Consider the following 21350-nt stretch of genomic DNA (forward strand, 5'->3'; position numbering starts at 1 on the left):
AGGTTGTATATTAACTGTAAGTGTAATGCAAAAAAGAAAAGGTAGGGACAGGTTTCTGTGCAATTACTTCAAGGGAAATTTTCAGGGGCAGGGAGTCAACTCGCATGTACCTGTTGTAGAGACTCCACTATTTGTGATTCTTTAAGTATATGCATCTTAAGAACCTAAGAGCTGTTATCCCATGGATTACATACATGGTATTGGCACAGGTAAGCAATCCATCACTAGCATATTTTATTATGATGCTACTGGTCCTCCAGTTCCTGGGTCTCTCTTTTCTTGTGTAGGCAGGCAAGGGCCCTGCTGCCCAGAGGCCATCACTCTCTGCCCCAAGCTGGCCAGACACGCCACGACTGACTGAGACTACATGTATTAAAGGAGGGACTTGAACATGTCAGTTAAGCTGTCCCTTGCTAAATTTCTCCCATTCTACAGTGAGATTTGTGAAGTGTTTTGACACCCTGGCTAAGCTATTAGTCTTAGTACAGAGAGGCAATGAGAACAAATAAATGGCTATTAAACTGCTGTGAATAAAGATTAGAGTTAGTCACAGCATTTTGGGGTGGGAAGGCCCTGAGAAAATATTACTCTAGCCCACATGTGTTACAGAGTGGGAACTGCAGCCCAGAGAGGCTGTGACTGCCACTATTATTTTTTTAAATTTATTTTAAAAAAATATTTATTTATTTATTTATTTGGCTGCGTCAGGTCTTAGTTATGGCACGTGGGATCTTCGTTGAGGCATGAGGGGTCTTTCGTTGTGGTGCACAGGCTCTCTAGTTGTGGATTGCAGGCTCCAGAGCACATGGGCTCAACAGTTGTGGCACGTGGGCTCTCTAGTTGTGGCACACGGGCTTCAGAGCACATGGGCTCAGTAGTTGCGGCGTGCAGGCTTAGTTGTCCTGCAGCACGTGGGATCTTAGTTTGTTCCTCCTGTAGATCCCTAATCAGGGATCGAATCAGCGTCCCTTGAATTGGAAAGCGGATTCTTAACCACTGGACCACCAGGGAAGTTCCCTGCCAGTATTATTTTTGCTACACCATGCTGCTGTCCTTGTAGAGATCTAGAGCAGGGGTCAGGCCACCTGCTTTTGCTAAGTAAAGTTTTACTGGAATACAGCTACTCCCATTCATTTATGAGTTGTCTATGGCTGTTTTCGAGCTACACAGCAGTGTTGACTAGTCGCAACAGATGTCGTATGACCCACAAAGCCTAAAATATTTACTCTCTGGCCCTCTACAGAAAAAGTGCTGAGTCTGGCTCTACAGGATGAACAAAGTAGATGAGGAGGAACCAAGCCATGCCAGAACCATGTGAGTGAATTTGGCACTGGGTCTTTGGAGGCCTGCCAATGGGCATCTGAGTGAGCTTGGAAGCAGGCTTTCTAGCTCATATGCAGCCTGGAGATGAACATGGCCCTGGCCAACAGCTTGACTATAACCCCACGAGAGACCCTGAACCAGAGGTGCCCTGTTGAACTGCGCCTGGGTTCCTGTGAGATAACAAATGTTTGCTGTTTTAAACTACTAATGCAGGGGGTGGGGAGGGGGTACTTTGTTACATAGCAATAGATAACTAATACAATTGTATCTCATTAGCTGGGCTCACTACCTCCTGGGTCAAAGTGCCACTACAATTTGCTCTGTGGAGCCTTTTGGACCCCTGGTCCCCATCTCCAAATGGAACCATCTATGCCAACTGCTTACTTAGAGTCTATCCCTTGGCCTTGTGGTCAGTTATGTAGATGTCTGTCTCTCTGGCTGGTGCTGTGTCTCATTCAATTTTGTTACCACAGAATCTGATTTAGTACCTATTATTCATAATGGAATTATAATATTTGCTGACTGCTTACTATGCATCAAGCACTTTATGTGCATTATCTCATTTAACCCTCACAACCACCTTAGGAGGTAGATACTATTTTTAAGCCCATGTATTAGGGGAGAAAGCAAAGGTTAAAGAGGTTAAGCAATCTGCCTTTTGTCCTCTAGTGAGCTAGTGGGAGCACCAATATTTGAGCTCTGACTGACCCTGAAGCTGCCACATTCTGTTGACTGGGACCCAAAGTCCCAGGATAGGTGGCTCCGGTCTTGGCACTGCCACATTTAACTGTGGACCCAGAAAAGTCACTCACGCAGAGGACACCAGTGTCCTCCTTCATAAGGTGGCTATGATGATGATGATGTCCCTTTCCTATCTCTCAGAGTTACTGTGAGAAAAAGCACATGTGCTGAAATACTGATCTTTAGTTCACAGCAAATGTGGAATCAAAATGAAGTGATTTTCTGATCTTTGACCAGGAACCCATGGCAGACCTAAAAGAAGATCAGGAAAACAAGCAGAGTTGGACAGAGGTGGGAGGGCACTTCAGGGAAGACCCAGAGGGAGGGGAAAAGGGACACTGGAATCTGCTTCCGACACCCTTTCCCACTTCCTGTTCCTCCCTCTCCTGCTCTTGGTATCACTGTGGCCCCCGTGCCCCATCTGCAAATATCCCCCGAACAGTGGTGGGATGGATAATGAGGAAAAATCCTCAGTTCTTTCACGCTTTGGGAGTTTTTACTGGGACTGCCCTGAGCTCTCTCCTCCCTGGAAAGCCCTCTTCATATTATCTGGCTGACTCTGACTTCTCACTACATCTCGGCCTCTTCCAGAAATAAAAGTGTCCTGGATCTCCCAGGCTGGACTGGTGGTCCTGGTTCTGAACTCCCACAGTACCTGCCATACCTCAATACAAGAGACTCTGAATTTTTCACAGTTGCATCCTTAGTGTGTAGCAGAGTGCTTGACATACATTAGACTGATTTTAGATGAATAAAGGAAAGAATTTTCACCCACTTCTAAGGCTGTTCTGTGCTAGAATGTAAATCCCATAAGGAAACTGCCTGGTGCTCAATCCGGCACCAGGCATGTAGTGGAAGCTCAATAAATATGTGTTAACCAGCTGGCCCTAAACGTTTGGCCTCATATTACTAGATCCAGGGCAGTATGGTTTGCTTAAAGGGAGCTGAATTCAAGGAATGGCTTCGAGGTTCAGAAGACAACCCAACAGTGGCCACACTAGAATGGATTCCCAGGAGCTTCCTGGACATGGGTTCTTGCGACTTAAGTTCCTAGACTTCATGATGCTATAACATCAGTGTGTGCACTCATCCTCCAGGAAAAGCATTATCTGTCTATTCTGCTCAGACTGCAGCCAAATGACCTTGTATTTAAATTGTATGTTTTCTTGGAGCAGTGATCTTCAAAAGTTAAAAAAAAACAAACAAAAAAAGAGAGGTACGTCTGTATGGACTACCTATTTCATCTTGCTTCCTTAAATGCCACTGATAAACACACACACAAATACCAAAAACCAACACTGCTTCTCTTCTAACTAACAAAATCCCAAGAGATCAAAATCTTCCTCAAGGTTTCCTTTCAGTATCAGTTCTGATAAGTTAGGTAAAATGGACATCCCAAGAAAATAAAGAACCTGACATATTCTTAACATCAAAACCAGAAAAAAATGCTGCCTAATAATCACCCAGAAAACGTGCACTGTAAGTATTTCCCACCATTACTCGGCAATCCACCTACTTTTCTAAGGGAACCAAGAACTCTGCAGGCATTATCTGTCTCCATCAAGATGCCTGTACAAACCTGAGTCAGATATATCTTGCCCAGTTATTATTTTTTTCTCTCCCACTTAAGCATTCTTAATCGTATGTAAGCAATTATTGGAAGTGTCCCTAGCTATTGTTTTTTTTCCTTCTTTCATTTTTTTTTCATTAATAAATATTAGACATCCAGAAGATTAAGGTAGGAAGGAGGGCAGTTTTCAAAATTTTGCATATTAAAGTTTGCTCAAAGAAAATGAAAAAATTTGGTCAAAGGAAATTTGCTTATTTGTAAGCTAAAATCAACAGCCAGCCCCACTTCCCACAGTGTGGAGTGCAACATGGAAAACCCAGTTTGTGGAAACAGTCCAAAACCAATTAAAGTAGATTTAAGTAACTGAGCATATAAAAATATGCATAACAATCCACAGATTTCTAGAGTATTTCTAGAGAGTGGTACAGGGTAGAAGGAAAACAAAACCAGAAATTGATAAGCTCTTAACCTTTTAATTCACTCAACTAAGTAAATGTGAGACTGGCTTAAATTCCCAAATTTTCAATCCTTAATGTTTTCTTAGCCTGATATAGTAACACATAACGTGTATTAACTTACTGTCTTTGGGGGAAAAAATACTGCCGCTTAAACCAGATATAGCTGGAAAAGAATCCTACAATCTTCATTAGCAATAAAAGGTACATGGATGCATGGCAACAAAATTCATGAGGAGACATTTATCTGTAACCTGCTTTGGGGTAGTCTGAAGATTTCTTGACAGTAATCCCTCTCGCCGGTGGACTAATGAAGAAAATTTAACACCAGAAGAAGTTGGCATGCTTTTTAGCTTCTCTATTTTAACAATGGGATAAAAAAATTGTATTCCTATTTCAACTATGTTCAAAATTGTGCCAGTGCTTTGGGGGAATGCAAGAATTTTGCTCTGCGGTTCTAGCAGGTGCAAAATTTGTACACCAATCATACCCCACAGGCAGTGCTGCACTGGCAATGTTTAACAACTGGTTCTACAGAAAAAAAAAATGTTTATTATAAATAAGGCATGTGTAGCACACAGTTTATAAGTAATAGTACAAACTTCTGACTTTATAGGGATTCGGAAAATGAGTAGAAATCATCTTGTTGAAGACAAAAATGGTAGGAGGCAGGAAGAGTATTCCAAATGCAAGCACGGGTCTTCCCTGGTGGCGCAGTGGTTGAGAGTCCGCCTGCCGATGCAGGGGACACGGGTTCGTGCCCCGGTCTGGGAGGATCCCACGTGCCGCGGAGCGGCTGCGCCCATGAGCCATGGCCACTGAGCCTGCGCGTCCGGAGCCTGTGCTCCGCAATGGGAGAGGCCACAACAGTGAGAGGCCCACAACAGTGAGAGACCCACGTACCGCAAAAAAACCCAAAACCCCAATAGTTTCTTTTTATAACGAATTCCATAGGGACAACTGATTTTCACAGAATGCTTTAACTGAGTTTTGCCAGACTCTTTTGCCAGTAAGCATAGATCTGATTTGAATGTTAGTTGATATTTTCATTTGAGTTAATAAATTAGACAAAAGTGAATAAAGGAACACATTTCTTGGAATTTCACTTGGTTGTTAACGACTAGTTAGTTCTTTGCTGAATCAGACAACAGCTTTTAAATACTGGAAGAAAACTTCCTCCAGGAAGTTTTTGGGTTATCCTCATGTAAAAGCTACAGACTCAGCAAACTTTTACATTTAACTTGCATTAACATTTTCTTCATCATAGTCTTAAGTGTCATCAAGCAACCAAATATTAAATCAAGCCCGGCTTTATAGCATTCGCCACTTCCCATGGTGTAAATGCTTCTGTCATGGCTGATTTCAAGCTAGCAATGTTAGGTCCCTGAACACAAAGCTGGAGAGATGTACGGTTTTACACCATTACAGAGTGTTTCTACCACACAGATATGATAGATGTAAATACCCTCAAGAACACAGAAAACAGTAAAATAATTAGGAAGTGATGAGTTTTGAGTATTTATTAACTTTGTTTTTACTTTAATTATACTTTAATAGAATTTAACTTTTCATATCACCTCACAACATTTCTGAAATTCCAAAATTCCTCAGCCAGTCCTGGTGGCTCCAGCACAAGGTTTCAGGGTTCTGGCCTGAAGGGCAAATGCATTTCTCAGACAATTTTCCCTCAGGCACACACCACTAACCTCCAATAAGCAGTGACCCCAGGCCCAACTTTCCCTGCTGGGAGTTAATCCATCTCCAGCAGTGGGCTGTCGGGCATTAGGTTCTCAGTAGAGTATTAACACTTAGGGAGGGAGGAAATGACTTCAGCACAGTCACATGACTCAGAGACATTACTCAGTTTCCTCACCTGTAGAATGGGGATGACGCTGTTTCTAGCACGATTATAAGGATTAGAGATAAGGCATACGAAAGTCCTAAAATAATGCCTTGAATATAACTGTTTATTGTTAAGATGGTGGCAGGATCACTGTAAAAGACTCCTTTTCTGGACACACATGGATCCATCAGGAAGCTGCTTCCTAAGAGAGAAGCACTTTTCAAATGTGAGTGAAAGACAAGCAAGCCAGGTCACAATCATATTTCTTGATTATATGAAAGATAATTACCTGGCTCCCCAAATCACTATTTCATCTCTGCTCAGGAAATACAAACACACACACACACACACACACACACACACACACACACACACACACACAAAAGTGAAGGGAAACTTGTAACTGGAGAGTTTTAGCACAGACCCAAAGGGTAACTTGTAACAGTAAATATTTTATGTTGATGTTATTTTATGTTATGTTTATGTTATTTTCCTATCCCAGAGGAAACACACAAATGTTTGTAGAATTGAAATGAATAATCTCTTTCTCTCTATTCTCCTGTTTTAGTTTCTTTGGACTGAACAAATTTCGGAACTGTAAATGTGGTGCCTATAATTACTCCAACTTAAATCTGGATGCCTTGAATCATCAGAGAGGCTGAAGTCCTTTGGCCTTTCCCTTCCTTTCCTTCCTTTTCTAGTACCCAGGGTCCTTCCTCACCCTCTTCTGGAACCCACTGTGCTCATTCACTCTTCTTGGGCTCTCCATGGGGGATTACTGCTTTGGCCTCTCTCAATATCACCTCAGTCATTTGCCTTAGACACACTTCAGAAGAGGGTATCTCTTTAACCTTCATTTCATTAAAAATACTCCTCTCTTCACTACGCAGTAAAAGATGAGAAGTCATCACAGAATGGTTTTAGGTGTGGTAGCCAGCTTCCCAGCTGGGACCCCATGATCCTCACCTCCTGGTATCACATCCTATTGCAGTCCTCTTCCCACACTGAATCAAGGCTGCATGTTCAATAAAACATGGCAGAAATGATGATGTGTGACTGTCAACGTTAGATTAGAGAAGGCATAATTGCTTCTGTAATGGTCTCTCAGGTGGTTCACTCTGAAGGAAGCCAGCTGCCCTGCTGTGAGGACACTGACGCAGTGGAGAGGCCCTGTGGGGAGGAACCCACCTGACCCACCTTGGAAGTACATCCTCCAGTGCCAGTCAAGCCTCAGTGACTGAAGCCACAGCCAGACACCTGACTGTACCCTTAGGAAAGACCCCAAGCCAGAAAGGCACACCTCTCAAATTCACAGCCCTCTCTTTTGCCCTCACCGCAGGATAAATTTCCAGGCTTCTGCTGAGGTGGAGGCGATGCTGCCACCCAGATGCTTGCAGTAGCAAAAGGAAGTAGGGTACCAGCTGCTTGTTAAACCAAGTTCAGCCACTCCTGCCATTCTGGCCGCAGCCTCCTCTCAGCCTGAGGAGCCGGCTGCTGCCTAGTCCTGGAGCCTTTGCAGGACCCTGCCCTGAAAACTGGTGGGGCTCATCTGTCCTGCTTCCAGCTTCTGGGTCAGCTTTCTCAGGTCCACTGAGTTCATGGCCACTCATCCACCTGTCTTCTAGCAGCAGTAGGTGCCTTGGGTCTCTGAAACAGGGGATGTCCAGGCGGTATTCAGGGTGGGGACCATATAAAGATAGGAGGATGGAGTAAATAGGCACGAAGCATCCCAGGATTCCTCCAGTCTACTTCTCACCCTCAATCTCCTAAACAAACACGGGCAGCCAGGCCCTTACCCTCTGGGTGAGAGTTTGCAGGTATTTTCTTAGGGGATCTGGCCAACACATGAGGAAAGCCCTAAAGACACTGACATTAGAAGTTCCCTAACAGCTGGCTCAGACAGCTCATTACAACAAAAGGCATCATCAGTAAGTGCAACCTTCCCCCCACCCTCACATTCTTGTTCGGAACTTCAGTTTTCAGTTCCTTACTCTTATATCTGAGAACACTAATGATCATCAAATAGCTGAAGAAAACAAACAAAAAAACAATGCGGAGAGATCAGAAACTGTGGAGTAAAAAGAAAATTTCAAAAATTATTTTTTTAAAACTCATCGAGATAAGAGAAATACGTTGTCTCATGAAGCAAGAAAATGATACTGCTAAAAAAAGCATTCAGAGAACCAAAAAAGACCTCTTAGGAATTAAAAACATGACAGCATAAATAAAATCTTCAATTGAAGGAATCTAAGTTAAAATTAAGAAACTGGAATGAAAAGACAAAGAAATAGGTAACAGGAGAGAAAGAATAAGAAAAGCAGATAAATAATCCAGGAATTCCAGGAGATCTAGAAAGTAAAACAAAACACCCACAGAAGAAGAAACATCAACAAAATAATTCAAGAAAATTCCCCAAAACTGGAGGGTAGATTTTCTAGATTTAAAAGGCTCACTGAGTGTCCAGTGCAGTGGATTAAAAATCAACAACATCTGGCACTGAGGAATATCATTGTGAAATTTCTCAATATATTCAACCAACTTTCAGAGAAGAAAATACAGTTTTATACATGTATAAAGGACTGGGAATTGGAATGGTGTTTGGTATTAGAATACTTGTCAACAGCCATACTGTGAATAAGGAAACAATGGAGCAATATCTTCAAAATTCTGAAGAAAAAAAATTTGCTAGAAAATAATTTCCAACATAGAATTCTCTAGGCAATCATGCTATCAGTCAAGTGAGGTATTGATAGAATACAGACATTTTAGACAGGCAAATTCTTACATAACTTTAAACCTCCATATGCTTTTTCTTAGGGAGCTACTGTAGGATGTGGTCCATGAAAATGAAGGAATAAAACAAGGAAGAAAAAAAAAAGACATGAGGTCTAGGAAATAGCTCTGACACAGGAGAGAAGTAAAGGGACTCTGGATGGTAATGCAGAAGACCTCAGATAATCAGGCAGAGGGGGCAACCAGTCCTGATGAGCAGGTCAGCAGTTTCTGAGAGACTTCTTCAGACGCATGAAACTGACATAATTGACATAACACCTGATATGAAACTGATAGAATCATGAAACACCTTCAGAGAATATCTAGACAACTGGCAAATATTTCAGTACTGAATGAATGTTAAGTACATAAAACACACACACACACACACACACACACACACACACACACACACACACACCAAACAGACAATAATAGATAAACAAGTAAAAAGAAAATTATTAACTCCAGGGATAAGTTGTGCTGATAAAAAAAAATAGTTTAGTATATGCCCCATTTCTGAATAGCACATATAGTCATAATAATGTAAATTTTGAATACTGTTCTAATCAAAACTGAGATATAACTATACTGTGAGGATGGCAATTGCACATGGTATAGACCAGGAGAATAAAGAGCTAAGTCCTTATGTTCAGCAGTGAAAGTTAATGTGCGGTGCCTCAAACTGAAAATGCAGGAGGTGGCAATACTTGCCATTAGGTATACGGAGGCAGAGTTGAAAGTGGTCTTTCTGGGGAGGGAATTAAGGAGCAGGGGTCTGGGGCCTGTTCTTTCTCGCATGAAACCTCGTAGAACTAGCAGGTTTTAAAAATTGTACCCTGCTATATACAACTTTGATGAAAATAAAAAAAAATTTAAATGTAATAGTATATAGAGAGCTAACATGTGACTGCTTTTTCATAATAACATCTATGCGATTTTGGTAAATATTTTGGTAAATATTTTGGGTGTTTACTTTCCTTTTTAATAAATTGAGAGGCTTGGACTACATAACTACTATGGTCCCTTGACCTCCACACGTGTATGTTTTTTGTATCTCTTTGTACGTGTCTGGACTTGTGAACACAAACACACAAAGATCTGATAATCAATAGTGGAACTCCCTTGATTATTTGATCATTAAAAATTAATATATATTATTCACATATCTGCAAAGATACAATCCGATACTACCAAATGAAGGAGAAAAAGGTGGCTCAACCATCTACCAATTTGTAGAAAAACACCCGAGGCTGCATTTCTGTCTTCCTCTGTCCATGTGAGAGGAGACACAGGAAGAGACTAAAGTTCCCTGCTGGTTAGACTCTGGCCTGTGACGCACGTACTGTGACGAGGACCTCAAAGTTAATATTTATCCATCTCAGGGAGTTAAACTTGGCTTGAGAACTGGGGGGTGGGGAGAAAAAGGAAAGTGCTACATACTCTGGTGGAGATTTGTGCTCAAGTCAATATTAATCTTGGTAGCATAGCCAAGTCACTTGCATCCTCTCTAGCATGGGCCAAGGAAGAACATGGGGAGTCCCTCAACAAAACCAACACTAAAATGGGGAGGGCCGGGTATGGAACTTTGAATGAAAGAGAAATACAAGGATTGTGAAGGTGATTTCTTCCTAGCTTGGTGACTGGTAAATCATTTAATCTCTCTATGCCCTGAATTCTTCGTCCATAAATATATATTCCATGTAGCTGTTAGAAGTATACGTGTTAACACCCGTAGAACACTGAAAACAGTGCCTTGATATATCTTCTCTAAAAAGAGATGCAAAGAACTGACTTATAGGGGTCTTGGATTCTTGGCTGGCATGCACTTGCATGGGCTCTTTTTTTTTTTTTTTTTTTTTGCGGTATGCGGGCCTCTCACTGTTGTGGCCCCTCCCGTTGCGGAGCACAGGCTCCTGACGCACAGGCTCAGCGGCCATGGCTCACGGGCCCAGCCGCTCCGCGGCACGTGGGATCCTCCCGGACCGGGGCACGAACCAGCGTCTCCTGCATCGGCAGGCGGATTCTCAACCACTGCGCCACCAGGGAAGCCCTCTCTCTCTCTCTCTCTCTTTAACCTGGTCTTTATTTATGTAACCTGGTCTTCAGGATAATGGAAGCTCTAAGAGGATAGACTTTCCCATGACAGATTTGGTCAAGTCAGTCTCAAAAAGTCAAGGAACGTGTTTGGCAAAATCTCAGGTTACATTCATTTGCGCTAACATTTAGTATCTGATGCTGAAGCTTTCCTTTGGTTGCCAGATATATTTGGCACTCTGGAGGGGATGGACAAACTATGTTCTAGTGCCCAGTCAAGGAGTCCAAGGACTGGTTTAAGGACATGCCCTCATCCTTTTTTGTTATTCCAGGTCCTCAACAATATCTGGCATACAGAGAAGGAGCTCATTTGTTGAATTTAAAATGAAAAAAAAAATACATTGATATGCTTCTCATAGTTAAAAGTTATATAACCACACCTTATAGTCACCCACAATTCTCTCATCTAAGAATGAAATCTTATTTTTCGCATTCATTTTTCTGTTTATACTAAAAACTTTTATAGGTTAAACCACTATATTAAACGGAATGTTAGTGTATCATATTATAGTGTGTGTAATTTACATTTAAAGAAATTAATAAAGAAGACTGTTATCCTATGGAAGTAGTACTGTTTAGTTGTGAGCTATTTTTACCTAAAAAACCCCCAAAGAATATGAATTCCTTATCAGATTTATGGTTTGCAAATATTTTCTCCCATTTCATAGGTTGCCTTTCTCTCTGTCATTTCTTTTGCTATGCAGCTTTTATTATTTAAAATTTTTTAAAAATATTAATTAATTTTATTTTTGGCTGTGTTGGGTCTTAGTTGTGGCATGCAGGATCTTTGTTGCAGCACGCAGGATCTTCCATTGTGGGGCGTGGGTTTCTCTCTAGTTGTGGCATGCAGGCTCAGTAGCTGTGGCTTAGTTGACCTGCAGCATGTGGGATCTTAGTTCCCTGACCAGGATCGAATCCATGTTCCCTGCATTGGAAGGCAGATTCTTAACCACTGGACCACCAGGGAAGTCCCCCATGCAGGTTTTTAGCTTGAGGTAGTCCCATTTGTCTATTTTTGCTTTTGTTTCTTGCACTTTTGGTGTAAGATCCCAGAAATCATCGTCAAGATCAATGTCACGAAGATTTTCTGTTATGTTTTCTTTTTGGAGTTTTATAGTTTCAGGTCTTAGGTTTACATCTTTAGTCATTTTTGACTTGATTTTTGTGTATGGTTTAAGATAAGGGTCCAATTTCGTTCTTTTGCATGTGGATGTCCAGTTTTCCCAACTGTCTTTTCCTCATTGTACACTCTTGGCACCCTTGTCAAAGATCAGTTGAACTTATGCTGTAGACTATAGGTCTGTATGCCCTAATGAATGGGATTAGTGTCTTTATAAAAGAGACCACAGAAAGCTCTCTTGCCCCTTATGCCACATGAGGTTATGGCAAGAAGACAGCTCTCTATGAACCAGGAAGCAAGATCTCACCAAATACTCAATCCCAACATCTTAATCTTGTATTTCCCAGCCTCCAGAACTGTAAGAAATAAATTACTGTTGTTTATAAGCCACCCATTCTATGGTATTCTGTTATAGCAGCCTGGATGGACTAAGACACCATATATTTATAAACTTATTTCTGGACTTTTTATTCTGTTCCATTAGTCTATATATCTTTTTTAATGCTAGTACTATACTGTTTTAGTTACTGTAGCTTTGTAATACATTTTGAAATCAGAAAGTGTGATACCTCAAGCTTTTTCTGTCTCAAGTTTGCTTTGGCTATTCTGGGTCTTCTGTGGTTCTGAATGAATTTTAGGATTTTTTTTTATTTTTCTGTAAAAAAAAAATGCCATTGAGATTTTGACAGACATTGCACTGAATCTGTAGATCATACTGGGTAGTATGGACACTTTAACAATATTAAGTCTTCCAATCCATGAACATGAGCTGTCTTTCTGTTTATTTCTGTCTTCTTTATTTCTTTCAACAATGTTTTGTAGTTTTCAGTGTACAGGTCTTTCACCTTCTTGGTTAAACTTATTCCTATAAAGTATTTTATTTTTTTGCTGCTACTTTAACTCGGATTGTTTTCTTAATTTCCTTTTTGGATAGTTTGTTGTTAGCACATAGAAATGCAACTGATTTTTTAAAGTTGATTCTATATCCTGTGACTTCACTGAATTCCATATTAGTTATAATTTGTGTGTGCGTGTGTATAATCTTTATTCTTTTTAACATGTAAGATCCTGTGAATTTTTATAATCATTTCATAAATGGTGGTAGGAAAACAGGTTATTAGGGAAAAGTTAGATCCTGAATTAAATGAGAACAAAAATATTTGGAGGGAAATACAAGTGAATATTTATCTAATTTAAGAATAAGGAAGGGCTTTTCAGTTACTAAAGGTCTGGAAGAAACACAAGTAAAAGATTAACAGATTATATAAAAAGTAAATATTTTTCACCTTAAGAGGTGAAAAACTGCAAAGATCAAATGGAACAACATTAATGACACAGATGATAAAGGGTTACTATCTTTATCTTTAAAAGGGTTCATAATTCAACAGGATATTTATTAAAAATATCAATAAAAAAATAACAAAGGACATGGCCAACGAATTAAGAAATGAATAAATACTAAAGCCAATGAACATGAAAAATTAATCAACTACAGAAATAAATAAATGCATATAACTGTATAACACTTTTGTCAAGTAAGTTGAACTTTTTGTTTAATGATAACAGCCAGTGTTAAAAAGTCTTTAAAATATCAGTAATTTTTGCTCCAAAAATTCTAGTCCTTGGAGCCTAAACAAAGAACATAATCAGAGAATCAGAGAGGTATGAGTAAAGATCTTTTTATTTATTTATTTTTGGCTGTGTTGGGTCTTCATTGCTGTGCATGGGCTCTCTCTAGTTGCAGTGAGCAGGGGCCACTTCTCGTTGCGGTGTGTGGGCTTCTCACTGTGGTGGCTTCTCCTGTTGCGGAGCACAGGCTCTAGGCATGTGGGCTTCAGTAGTTGTGGCTCACAGGCCTAGCTGCTCCACAGCATGTGGGATCTTTCTGGACCAGGGCTTGAACCCATGTCCCCTGCATTGGCAGGCAGACTCTCAACCACTGCACCACCAGGGAAGTCCAATGAGTAAAGATCTTTAAAAAAGTTGCTCCACTTAGAATTATCCTTAAACAAATTATGATATATTCATAAATTGGAAATAGAAAGTAACACTAAGTTTTATTTTATTTTTTTATTTTTAAAATTTATTTATTTATTTTTTTTGCGGTATGCAGGCCTCTCACTGTTGTGGCGTCTCCCGTTGCGGAGCACAGGCTCCGGACGCGCAGGCCTAGCGGCCACGGCTCACGGGCTTAGTTGCTCCGCGGCATGTGGGATCTTCCCGGACCAGGGCACGAACCCGTGTCCCCTGCATCGGCAGGCGGATTCTCAACGACTGCGCCACCAGGGAAGCCCAGAAAGTAACACTAAGTTTTAAAAAAGCAGGGTATGAGACTAAGCAAAAAAAAAGCAGGGTATGTATATGAAATGTAATGTAAGATTTATTATCAACAAATCACCACATATACAGTCAAAGGGAACATACTTAAATGAAAAAGGTCATCTTGGGGTAAGCAGTAGGTTTGGCTTATGATTTGTCTATATTGGATCAGATGTTTTTTTAAACCATGAAATATATCTATTGGCAGTATTTCCATAATAGATTTTATTTTAGACTACAATGATAAGCTACATAAAGAGAGCAGGTATCATATGATGTTGGATGGGAATATTCTTCTAAAGCACATTTTGGAAAGAATTAATAAGCATGATGTTAAAAATTATGTCTATCCTGCAGATTCAGGGACTACTGTGGAATACTGGGAGAGTTGTGTGAAATTCTTCCTCCACATTTGCCTTTTTCAATTTCTTTTTTATCTATACTTCATACTTGTATTTGAAGAAGCCGAGTTATTTGGCATACAAAAATCATAATTTTATTTTTTGTTGGAAACTATACCCTAGATCAAAAATTGAAAGATCATATTTATTATTGTATGTCTCTTTCTCTTTGAATGTATTTTTTTCTGATATTAGTATGCAGCCCCTGATTTCTCTCTGTTGCATTTGTTTGCCTTCTCTTGGCCTCTCCTTTTATTGTTTATTTTGTTTGTCACATTATTCTGGGTGAACAGCAATTGACCTTTACTTCTTTTCTGACCCAACCTAAGAGTCTGTGCCTGTTAATAGAGAAGCTTAAACTGCTTACATTTATGCTATGCACCGACTCTCTCTTCTTGTCTTATTTTGCCATTTTCTTAATGTCTCCTGGTTGTTTCCTTTATTTTCAGACTTCTGCTTTTACTTTTTGCTTTGTTTTAAAATTTCTCCAGCATGTTGCAAGGTGTATGTTTTGTTTTAAAAATTCTCCTCATGAGAGAAAATATTCTCTTTTTATCCTCCTTTTTAAAAGGCATTATTTACCTGAAGTGGTACCCAGATGAAGTTTTAATGCAAGATTTCTTTTTTTTTTTTTTTTTTTTTTATGGTACGCGGGCCTCTGACTGCTGTGGCCTCTCCCGTTGTGGAGCATAGGCTCCGGACGCGCAGGCCCAGTGGCTATGGCCCATGGGCCCAGCCGCTCCGCGGCACGTGAGATCCTCCCGGACCGGCGCACGAACCCACGCCCCCTGCATCGGCAGGCGGACTCTCAACCACTGCGCCACCAGGGCAGCCCTAATGCAAGCTTTCTAATTCAACACTGATTGTGTCACTTTTGAGGATAAAGGCAGTACTTATACTAACTATGCAAGAACAACAGGTTTCAACTAGAAGCGTTTTGGGCAAATAGGATGGATGGTCATCCTACCTCTGGATGATAGGAATAAGGAGGTGCAAGTTTGGGGGTGGGTAGAAGATTTTGCTTTGGTGTATTCTGTACCTAAGGTGGTTGACGAACATTCAAAGGGAGGTATTCTGTTGGTAGTAGTATATATTGGTCAGAAACTCAGAAGAAAGCTTTGGGCTCAATATAAAGATTTCAGAGTCATTACCAATATAGCTAATAAACAGGGTCATGAGACTGAATAACAAAATAGAGGCAATAAGTATGTAGTGTTAAAGAAATGACTGAATCCTGATGAACACTGCTTAATGTAAAAAAAGAAGGAAAAAAAAACTACAAAGGAGATTAATAAATTGCGGCATGTGGGATCTTTCCGGGCCAGGGCTCGAACCCGTGTCCTCTGCATTGGCAGGCAGACTCTATAAGTGGGTAGGAAAAAAAAATTAAGAGGGTTGACTCCATTCCTTGCCATGTCTTCTCATGAGACTTTCAAGATCAGGTAATTTCTGGCCAAGAAACAAAAGCAGAATTGTCCCATTCTGCAATGGTTCCAGATGAAAACTGGTAGTAAAACCAGATATGATTCCAAAAGGAGACAATGGAGAAAGACCAAGCTGGGCCTATACGGAATTGCACATGACATGCCACCATTTATGCTGTATCAAAGTCATTAGCATCTTTCTAAATCAAGCTGAAAAAAAATCACCATTATCTGGACAGTTGGACAAGTCTTACTGGGAAAACAATATTTCTATGCTTCTGTACTAGTAGGTTGGTTCAGTAATAAATATATGAAAACTTTTATTTGAAAAACAAACAAATACATAAATAGAAGTGAGTGTGGTAATAAAGCAGGTAAAGAGTTTCAGGGAGCAAGGATTGACCAGTAGTGTTAAATGACACTCAAGGGTCTAGGAAGCAAATGACTGTAAATGCCTCTCAGGTTTAGCACCAAGAAGTTACAAAGAAAGGTAACTGGTGACCTTGGCAAAGGCAGTTTTGGTACAGTGGTGAATCTGGAAGCTAGATTGCTATGGGTTAACCAGTAGTTGGAGGTGAGGAAGTGGAAACATTAGGCATAAAAACCCTTAGAAGGAGATGGGCTGTGAATGGAAGGCGAGAGAGCGCGAAAAAGAAGAAAGCAGCATTAATGGAAAGTTTGCTTAAGTTGGGAGTTCTCAAGTTATTTGGATATGATAGTAGAAGACAGTTGGAAGAAAGGGAGGAATTGAAGACAGAGGTAAGAGACAGGATCATGGTTTGAGCAAGGTCTGTTAGCAGACAGAAGGAAACAAGGAAGGATTAATCCGCCTCAGATAGGAGACGGTGGGGAATAAGGCGGACCTGTGCTCACTGTCTTCATTTTATGTGTCTTCCTGTTCCACAGAAGCTAGAGATGAGAGAAGCATTCCCATACCGACTTAGATTCAGACAATCCTATGCAAGATGAGAAAGGCAGAAGGAAGGGAGGGCGAGGCTGTACTCTGGCTACTCCCGCTCTTTCTACTGGCAAGCCCCACAGGGACATGCTGGGTTTTCCGTTAGCACGTTAGCAGTGCTCCAGCATCCTGGTGCTTTGTGGATGTCAAGAGGCAGGATTGGGGGCATTTGATTTTGTCTGTGCAGATCCATGAGGCATGGTGTGACTCTAGGGCCATCACCTGTAGCGGCAGCTCACCAGCTAATCCCAGTTAAGGCGGCGTTCCATAGATCATTTCCAACTCCCCCTCTTTTTGGTTGTGTTAAGAGGAGGCAGCTCCCTGGAAGGGTTAGTTCTGTGGCAGTTTTTTGTTGTCGTCTTTGTTTTTAGTCTTATTGAGGCTGCTACTCAAGCCTTTCCAGGGATACTGTAAGCATTCAATTCCCTGTATTAAATTTCTTTTTGCTTGACATAGCTAACATAACTTCTGTTTCCTGCAAGTGAACTCTGATTGAGAGGGACATCTACTCTTGTATCAGGAGGGAAGGAAGGATGGATATACATGTAGATAAATTTGTGTGTGCGTGCGCGTGATGGCAATCTCCTCAAATGCAGGAGATTTTGTTTTTTGTTTTTTTGTTGTTTTGGTTTTTTTTTTGGTGGTACACGGACCTCTCACTGTTGTGGCCTCTCCCGTTGCGGAGCACAGGCTCCGGACGCGCAGGCTCAGCGGCCATGGCTCACGGGCCCAGCCGCTCCGCGGCATGTGGGATCTTCCCGGACCGGGGCACGAACCCGCGTCCTCTGCATCGGCAGGCGGATTCTCAACCACTGCGCCACCAGGGAAGCCCTGCAGGAGTTTTTTAAGCTGCGGCGTGCAGAGCCTCAAGGAGCTCCTAAATAGGGTTCATGGCATCTGTGAACTTAAATGAGTAAAAGTCACATCTCCTTCTTACCTAACATCTAAGTTAAATTTAGTATTTTCTTCAATTCTGAACGTAGGCATCAAACCACAGCATCATTGGCAGTTCTGTGACTTCGCCTCTAATAGAAAGCAGATATTTTCATATTATATTAGAGCTGTTGTAGATCTCAAAACATTGTTTATGCTCCTAACTATGGTATTTATTAGACTCCTGTTAGATCTTGTTCTGTAATACATTTATAAAGAAACACACACTGACGTTTTTCCAAAGATGACACACAGGCACATGAAAAGATGCTCATGATCACTAATTATTAGAGAAATACAAGTCAAAACAACTATGAGCTATCACCTCGCACCTGTCAGAATGGCTATCATAAAAAAATCTACAAATATCAAATGTTGGAGAAGATGTGGAGAAAAGGGAACCCTCGTACACTGTTGGTGGGAATGTAACTTGGTACAGCCACTATGGAGAACAGTATAGAGGTTCCTCAAAAAACTAAAAACAGAACTACCATATGCTCCAGCAATTCCACTCCTGTGTATGTATCCAAAAAAACTCAAAAAACAAAAAGCAAAAAGAAAACAGTAATTCGAAAAGATACATGGCACCCCAATGTTCATAGCAGCATTATTTACAATAGTCAAGACATGGAAGCAACCCAAGTGTCCATCAACAGATGAACAGAAAAAGAACATGTACACACACACACACACACACACACACACACACACACACACACACTGGAATATTACTCAGCCATAAAAAGAATGAAATTCTGTCATTTGTCGCAATCTGGATGGACCTAGCATATATTACACCTAGTAGAATAAGTCAGAGTTAGCAAATCCTATATGATACCACTTATATGTGGAATCTAAAAAATAACATAAATGACTATATATGCAAAACAGAAACAGACTCACAGATATAGAAAATAAAATAGTAGTTACCAAAGGGGAGAGAGAAGGGGGGAGGGGCAAAATAGGGGTATGGGATTAAGAGATACAAACTACTGTGCATAAAATAGATAAGCAACAAGGATATATTGTATAGCACAGGGAATTATAGCCATTATCTTGTAATAACTTTTAATGGAGTATAATCTGTAAAAATACTAAGTTATTATGCTGTAAACCTGAAACAAATATTGTAAATCAACTCCACTTCAATTTAAAAAATGGAATATAAAAAAGCACATTACATCACAATTTTTAAAAACTGATAACTCTATTTCCTTTGTAGTCCTATGTATTTTATTTTATGCATTTAAAAATATCATCCTGAAGAGGGGTCCATAGGCTTCAACAGACTGGTAAAGCATTCCATAGCATAAAACATGTTAAGAAGCCTGTTTTAATGTCTTCTATTTTGCCTGTAAAGTGGGGTTTCTAAACTTTGGCACTAGCGATATTTTAGGATGGATAATTCTTTATTTCGGGGGACTGTTTTTGCACTGTAGGATGTTCGGGAGCCTTGACTATGCTAGTAGCACCCTTCCTGACCACATGACAATCAAAGAAATTGTTACCTGCAGGGCAAAAGTGACCCTGGTTGAGAATCACTAAAGTAGTGCTAAGCGTGAGGAAGGTGACTAGGTCTGAGTTCTGACTGGAGGAGAGAGGGCTCAAAATGGATGCAATAGAGGATGGCAGACAGAAATGACTAAAGAAAACATGCAATTGAGTGATGTTGAGGGACCAGCTGAAATCATCTACAGTCATCCCTCAGTATCCCTGGGGGATACAGGATCCCCATGGATACTACTGATAAAATCCAAGGACATTCAAGTCCCTTATATAAAATGGCAGAGTATTTGTATATGACCTACACATACCCTCCCATATACTTTAAATTATCTCTAGATTGTTTATAATAACGAATACAACATAAATGCTATGTAAATAATTGTAAATACAAGGCAAATGCTATGTAAATAGTTGCTGGTGTGTGGCAAATTCAAGTTTTGCTTTTTGGAACTTTCTGGAACTTATTTTTTTCAAATATTTTTGAACTGCAGCTGGTTGAATCCACAGATGCAGAACCTGCAAATATAGAGGGCTGAATGTATAGAGTAGCCCACGGATAAGAGGTTTTTCAAGTTTTTTTTTTTTTTTTTAGTTTGTTTATTTTTGGCTGCACTGGGTCTTCGTTGCTGCGCATGAGCTCTCTCTAGTTGCAGCGAGTGGGGGCTACTCTTCATTGCGGTGTGCGGTCTTCTCATTGCAGTGGCTGCTCTTGTTGTGGAGCACAGGCTCTAGACACGTGGGCTTCAGTAGTTGTGGCGCGCAGGCTCAGTAGTTGTGGTGCATGGGCTTTGTTGCTCTGCAGCACGTGGGATATTCCTGGACCAGGGCTCGAACCCGTGTCCCCTGCATTGGCAGGCAGATTCTTAACCACTGCGCCACCAGGGAAGCCCCTCAAGTTTTCTTCTACTCAGCATACATGATGAATATTCAAATGATGGACAGTCTACCATCAACAGCATTTGTGATATAGGTGCTGACTTACAAATGACATGGGCTGGAGTTACCTACAATGTCTGAAGTACTGTTTCTTCCCCTGATCCAAATGCTAACATGTCTTAACATGCTGGATGAAAAAAACACTTTATTCAAGCAGAAGGAAAATGAGAACATTTAGAACTTAAAATAACTGTTATTGCCCCCTTGTTCTTCTATTGTCCAGAATAGCAGCGACAGGAAGCAGGGTGGGTATATTCTGGACTTGAATGGATTTGGAGGTTGCTGCTCCCAGAAAATCTGAGCACAGGTGGCATGGCTGTGAAGGATATGAAGCAACCCTATGATCCAGCAATTTGCCTCCTGGGGTATTTACCCAGGAGCAATGAAAATATATATCCACATAAAAACTTGTCCAAGAGTGTTGACAGCAGCTTTAGTCACAGTAGTCCCAAGCTGGAAATAACACAAATGTCCATCAACAGTATAATGCCCTGCAGTGTGGTCATACAATGAAATACTACTGAGCAAGAAAAAAGAATGAACTGCTGACATATGCAACAACACATACGGAACTCCAGAACATGCTGAGGAAAAGCAGCCTTACACAAAAGAGAACATACATTCTTACAGACTGTATGAGTCATTTATATAAGTTTTAAATAGGCTAAGTTAAGCCATGGTGATAAAAAAAAAAATCAGAATAGTGACTGACTCCATTGGAGTGGAAACAAGAATTGATTGGGAAGGGGCATGGAAATTTTCCTGGGTGATGATGTTCTCTATATTTCTTGATGAGGAGTTGCATTATACAGTTGCCAAAACTCACCAAATTGTACACTTGGATTTATGCATTTCACTGAATGTAAATTACACCAGAGGAAGGGGAGAAGGAAGGGCAGGGGAAAAGGTGAAGGAGAAGAAGAGGAAGAGAACGGCAAATGAAAACTGAACT

At 40.7% G+C, this 21350-nt stretch overlaps 1 protein-coding gene across 3 annotated transcripts in view; it reads right to left on the reverse strand.

The window, feature by feature from the left end:
• C6H4orf19 (chromosome 6 C4orf19 homolog) overlaps positions 1 to 21350 on the reverse strand; it is an 85923-nt gene that overhangs the window by 31674 nt on the left and 32899 nt on the right. The window lies entirely within an intron of this gene.

This window comes from Kogia breviceps, chromosome 6 (genome assembly GCF_026419965.1).
Source record: "Kogia breviceps isolate mKogBre1 chromosome 6, mKogBre1 haplotype 1, whole genome shotgun sequence".
Lineage (NCBI taxonomy): Eukaryota > Metazoa > Chordata > Mammalia > Artiodactyla > Physeteridae > Kogia > Kogia breviceps.